The sequence below is a fragment of the Anneissia japonica genome, unplaced genomic scaffold, assembly GCF_011630105.1.
Source record: "Anneissia japonica isolate Jap-2015-1 unplaced genomic scaffold, ASM1163010v1 scaffold288142_len361356_cov169, whole genome shotgun sequence".
In the NCBI taxonomy this organism is placed as follows: Eukaryota; Metazoa; Echinodermata; class Crinoidea; order Comatulida; family Comatulidae; genus Anneissia; species Anneissia japonica.
Window position 1 is genome coordinate 356314 of NW_022753229.1, and position 5673 is coordinate 361986.

General features: G+C 32.3%; 1 long non-coding RNA gene across 2 annotated transcripts; it reads left to right on the forward strand.

Annotated features, from left to right (window-relative positions):
- Window positions 1-16: 16 nt before the first annotated feature.
- LOC117122771 lies at window positions 17-5667 on the forward strand. Of its 2 annotated transcripts, XR_004447745.1 has the most exons (6): window positions 17-223; window positions 628-677; window positions 1073-1122; window positions 1518-1567; window positions 2411-2460; window positions 4853-5667. It is a non-coding gene; the product is annotated as an uncharacterized LOC117122771 (long non-coding RNA). The 2 variants fall into 2 exon arrangements; XR_004447746.1 differs by lacking the exon at window positions 1073-1122.
- Window positions 5668-5673: the final 6 nt, after the last annotated feature.

A 5673-nucleotide genomic window follows, 5' to 3' on the forward strand; every position in this document is an offset into this window, starting at 1 on the left:
TCATTATCAGAATGTTATCATCATCAGCATCATCATCGTCATCATCATTTTCACTAGGCCATCATAAATTATAGGATAAATAATGTTTACTAGTAAGTTTATATTTAATTGTGTTATGTTGTAATAATAAATATAATTTATTATTATTTCTATTCATATTTATAAAGGAAATGGACTACCGGTACGTATCTTGAATCTGAAATAAACTGAGGTGATATATAAGGTAAGATAAATAATGGAGGTGCACTTGGTTAAAATGCTTGCCTCCCAATCCAAGGTCAAGGGTTCAAGTCCTGTGACAGCACATCAAATCAGTGTAACCACTAAGAAAGATCGCTACTCCCTCACTCATTAAAATGGTCTATTAAGGTTCAAATTATTTCAGTTGTGTCAGAGTAAACCTCAAATCAGTCAACATTCTAAGAAACCTTTCATCATCATCATAAAGACATCATTATCATCGTTATCAGAATGTTATCATCATCAGCATCATCATCGTCATCATCATTTTCACTAGGCCATCATAAATTATAGGATAAATAATGTTTACTAGTAAGTTTATATTTAATTGTGTTATGTTGTAATAATAAATATAATTTATTATTATTTCTATTCATATTTATAAAGGAAATGGACTACGTATCTTGAATCTGAAATAATCTAAGGTGATATATAAGGTAAGATAAATAATGGAGGTGCACATGGTTAAAATGCTTGCCTCCCAATCCAAGGGTAAGGGTTCAAGTCCTGTGACAGCACATCAAATCAGTGTAACCACTAAGAAAGATCGCTACTCCCTCACTCATTAAAATGGTCTATTAAGGTTCAAATTATTTCAGTTGTGTCAGAGTAAACCTCAAATCAGTCAACATTCTAGAAAACCCTTCATCATCATCATAAAGACATCATTATCAGAATGTTATCATCACCAGCATCATCATCGTCATCATCATTTTCACTAGGCCATCATAAATTATAGGATAAATAATGTTTACTAGTAAGTTTATATTTAATTGTGTTATGTTGTAATAATAAATATAATTTATTATTATTTCTATTCATATTTATAAAGGAAATGGACTACGTATCTTGAATCTGAAATAAACTAAGGTGATATATAAGGTAAGATAAATAATGGAGGTGCACTTGGTTAAAATGCTTGCCTCCCAATCCAAGGGCAAGGGTTCAAGTCCTGTGACAGCACATCAAATCAGTGTAACCACTAAGAAAGATCGCTAATCCCTCACTCATTAAAATGGTCTATTAAGGTTCACATTATTTCAGTTGTGTCAGAGTAAACCTCAAATCAGTCAACATTCTAGAAAACCCTTCATCATCATCATAAAGACATCATTATCAGCATGTTATCATCACCAGCATCATCATCGTCATCATCATTTTCACTAGGCCATCATAAATTATAGGATAAATAATGTTTACCAGTAAGTTTATATTTAATTGTGCTATGTTGTAATAATAAATATAATTCACTATTATTTCTATTCATATTTATAAAGGAAATGGACTACGTATCTTGAATCTGAAATAATCTAAGGTGATATATAAGGTAAGATAAATAATGGAGGTGCACTTGGTTAAAATGCTTGCCTCCCAATCCAAGGGCAAGGGTTGAAGTCCTGTGACAGCACATCAAATCAGTGTAACCACTAAGAAAGATTGCTACTCCCTCACTCATTAAAATGGTCTATTAAGGTTCAAATTATTTCAGTTGTGTCAGAGTAAACCTCAAATCAGTCAACATTCTAAGAAACCTTTCATCATCATCATAAAGACATCATTATCAGAATGTTATCATCATCAGCATCGTCATCATCATTTTCACTAGGCCATCATAAATTATAGGATAAATAATGTTTACTAGTAAGTTTATATTTAATTGTGTTATGTTGTAATAATAAATATAATTTATTATTATTTCTATTCATATTCATAAAGGAAATGAACTACGTATCTTGAATCTGAAATAAACTAAGGTGATATATAAGGTTAGATAAATAATGGAGGTGCCCTTGGTTAAAATGTTTGCCTCCCAATCCAAGGGCAAGGGTTCAAGTCCTGTGACAGCACATTAAATCAGTGTAACCACTAGGAAAGATCGCTACTCCCTCAGTCATTAAAATGGTCTATTAAGGTTCAAATTATTTCAGTTGTGTCAGAGTACCCCTCAATTCAGTCAACATTCTAGAAAACCCTTCATCATCATCATAAAGACATCATTATATTCATTATCAGAATGTTATCATCATCAGCATCATCATCGTCATCATCATTTTCACTAGGCCATCATAAATTATAGGATAAATAATGTTTACTAGTAAGTTTATATTTAATTGTGTTATGTTGTAATAATAAATATTATTTATTATTATTTCTATTCATATTTATAAAGGAAATGGACTACGTATCTTGAATCCGAAATAAACTAAGGTGATATATAAGGTAAGATAAATAATGGAGGTGCACTTGGTTAAAATGCTTGCCTCCCAATCAAAGGGCAAGGGTTCAAGTCCTGTGACAGCACATCAAATCAGTGTAACCACTAAGAAAGATCGCTACTCCCTCACTCATTAAAATGGTCTATTAAGGTTCAAATTATTTCAGTTGTGTCAGAGTACTCCTCAATTCAGTCAACATTCTAAGAAACCCTTCATCATCATTATAATGACATCATCGTCATCATTATCATCATTATCAGGATGTCATCATCATCAGCATCATCGTAAAGACAACATCTTCATCTTCATCATCATTATCATCTTCATCATAATTATCATAAAGCAATAAGCATCAACATTATTATCATCATCAGCATCATTATTAACACTAGGCCATCATAAATTATAACATAAATACTAGAATATTATCTTCTGCAAGAACAAGCCAAGAAGTTAGTATAACATTTTTATCAAGAAAATTCATTTTATCTTTAACATTATCATCAACTCTGTCAAAAATTTAAATGCAAATTACAATTATAAACAAATTACGACATAAATAAATTGCTCAACAGCATAACTGGGGAAATTATACAGGTACACAACACTATTTTAGTAACCCTCACTAATTGTAACTATGTAACCTGTATCAATAAATATATATATACATATATATCTGTCTCTTATACACATCTAGATGTGTATAAGAGACAGATATATATATATATATATATATGGATCATGGTCATGGGTCCAAGTCCTGTAAGGCCATGATTATTCTCATCACTAAGGAAAGATCTCTGTTTCTCACAAAGTTAACATTATTTAATTTATTCAAAAATGCTGCTAAATATCAGCAATTGTACAATAAAACAAACATGAAACAAACATGAAATATATTTTTCTTTTTTACCCTCTTTAAATATTGTTAAAATATATACATTAAGGTTGCAACGAAAACAAATTAATTAAAACCTTGAGAAAATTGCATTATTATTATTTCTTCGAAAACAAAAATTGATAAATGATAAATAATAACATAAAATATAATTCAAATATAAAACAATCAAAAAAATCTACCTTATAAAACAATGCATAATCTGAATCACATAAATGTACAAAATGCATTATGTTGTAATAATAAATTTAATTACTATTTTATTAAATATTATATATTATTATTATATCTGTTCATATTCAAAAATGAACTGGACCTTGAGTCTATGAACCAAGGCAAATGTATAAGGTGAGATAAAAAATGAGATGCTTGCTTCTCAATCAAAGGGCCCGGGGTCCAAGTCTTTGGACAGCCATGATTTATTCTCATCACTAATAAATGATCTGTATTATCTCGCTGTTGTAATATAGTTTATAAAGGTTCACAATTCATTTATTTAAGTGGACCCATTGAATATCAGCCAATTTCTTGAATAAGTTGGAAGGGTCACCCTCTTCAAATATTGTTAAAATAAAAGAAATTAAAAAATCCAAGGGACCTGGGCTCATCATAAAGACATCATCATCATCATCATCATCATCATAATTATCATCATCATCATCATCATCATCATTATCACCATCATTATCATAATGCCATCATCATCATCATCATCATCATCATCATCATAATCATCATTATCATAATTGGATTGGATTGGATTTATTCGGTGTAAACACCAAGGATAGCCCACAAAAGTCTAGAAGAAGACTTATTTCCAGTGGGGTCCTTATGGGGGTGATTGGAGAGTACACCGGGAGACAATCCCCTACTCTTTTCCGAAGAGTACGTGTACTGCGTTCTTTAACGTGCACATGGGCCATAGATGCACACGGGACCAACTTCTTAAACGTCTCATCCAAGAGACAGATTGTAAGTTGTATTTCAACCCTCTAGCTGAAACACAAGGAGAGGCAGCTATGGGAATTGAACCAGACCTAGAGATCTCAACGGTTCAGTGCAAACACAGTGGCTACCACCAGATTAGCCGACTGGCCTAAGCTGCTCTCTCGATGCCATCATCATCACAATCAATATCCCCATTGTCACTATTATCATCATCATTATCACTAGGCCATCATAAAATATAACATAAATATTAAAACATAACCTTGATATATCGTTGATTTTTTTAGTTTACTGTAAGCAACATGTCAACATTTTCATCAATATCTATCTTTATCATCAACTCTGTCAAAACAATGCTTTATATACCGCAGCAGGCCTATATACGGAAATGCAAATTACAGTTATAAACAAATTACCACATGAATACTTAGTAAATCATTGGTCCACATAATATTCACAATATTTGAGGCATCTTGGTAACCATCACTAAATGTAAATATCTATCCTGTTTAAATATCAATGTTAATGCATCTGATTTCCTATCTTTCAGGATCATATAAGATGCCATTGGATAGTCAACCGCGGTGTAGCAGAGGAGCAACATTATTATCTGTAACTGAGAAACAAATCAAGGGTGGGTTGTGCCACGGCGGATAGCCTCTCCCACTCACCATAAAAAAGGAAAAAGAGAAACGAAAAGAATGGAGAAGGAGGGTAGCTTAGTACATTAATAATTTCAATCCCATGAACTAATTTATATGATAAGCATTTTAAACAGAAACTGCTTTTTGCCAGGCAGAGGATTAATAAGAGTGAACCTTCTAATTGTTAATTTATCTAATTGGTAATTCTACAAAAAGAATTTAAAGAATTATAGAGATTGTGTCTGCGGGCAATAAAATTTCCTTCTAGATTACCTCAGAATTGTGTTAGTTGATGTGTTGTTAACTGTTGTTAGTTTTATGTTTGTAATTAATGAATGGGTGAGCTGCAAAGCTTGGTTTCCACACAGTCGCTCACCCTAATAATCAGGGGGCATTGCTAGTTTCCCCAGCGCAATCGGGGAAGGCACCCCTAATCGTTTGCAACACAATCGGCAAAGTTGAACCAGCTTCAAACCTCCTGACAACTTTCGGCAACTGTCGCGACGGTAGGATGAGCAATTGTATTATAACCGAGCCTCAGACTACCTGGGAATATGGCTAGAGGAGGGGTTACCTTGTAAATGTCTCACATCACATTCCAGATCTGATATTACCTAAGATTTTATGTTTTTTGTGGATGGGGTAAATTTCTGTACATTGATATAATTATGTTTTTAGAAAGTGTTTTGCTAATGCATGAAGCTAAAAACGTTGCTGGGAGGTGTAC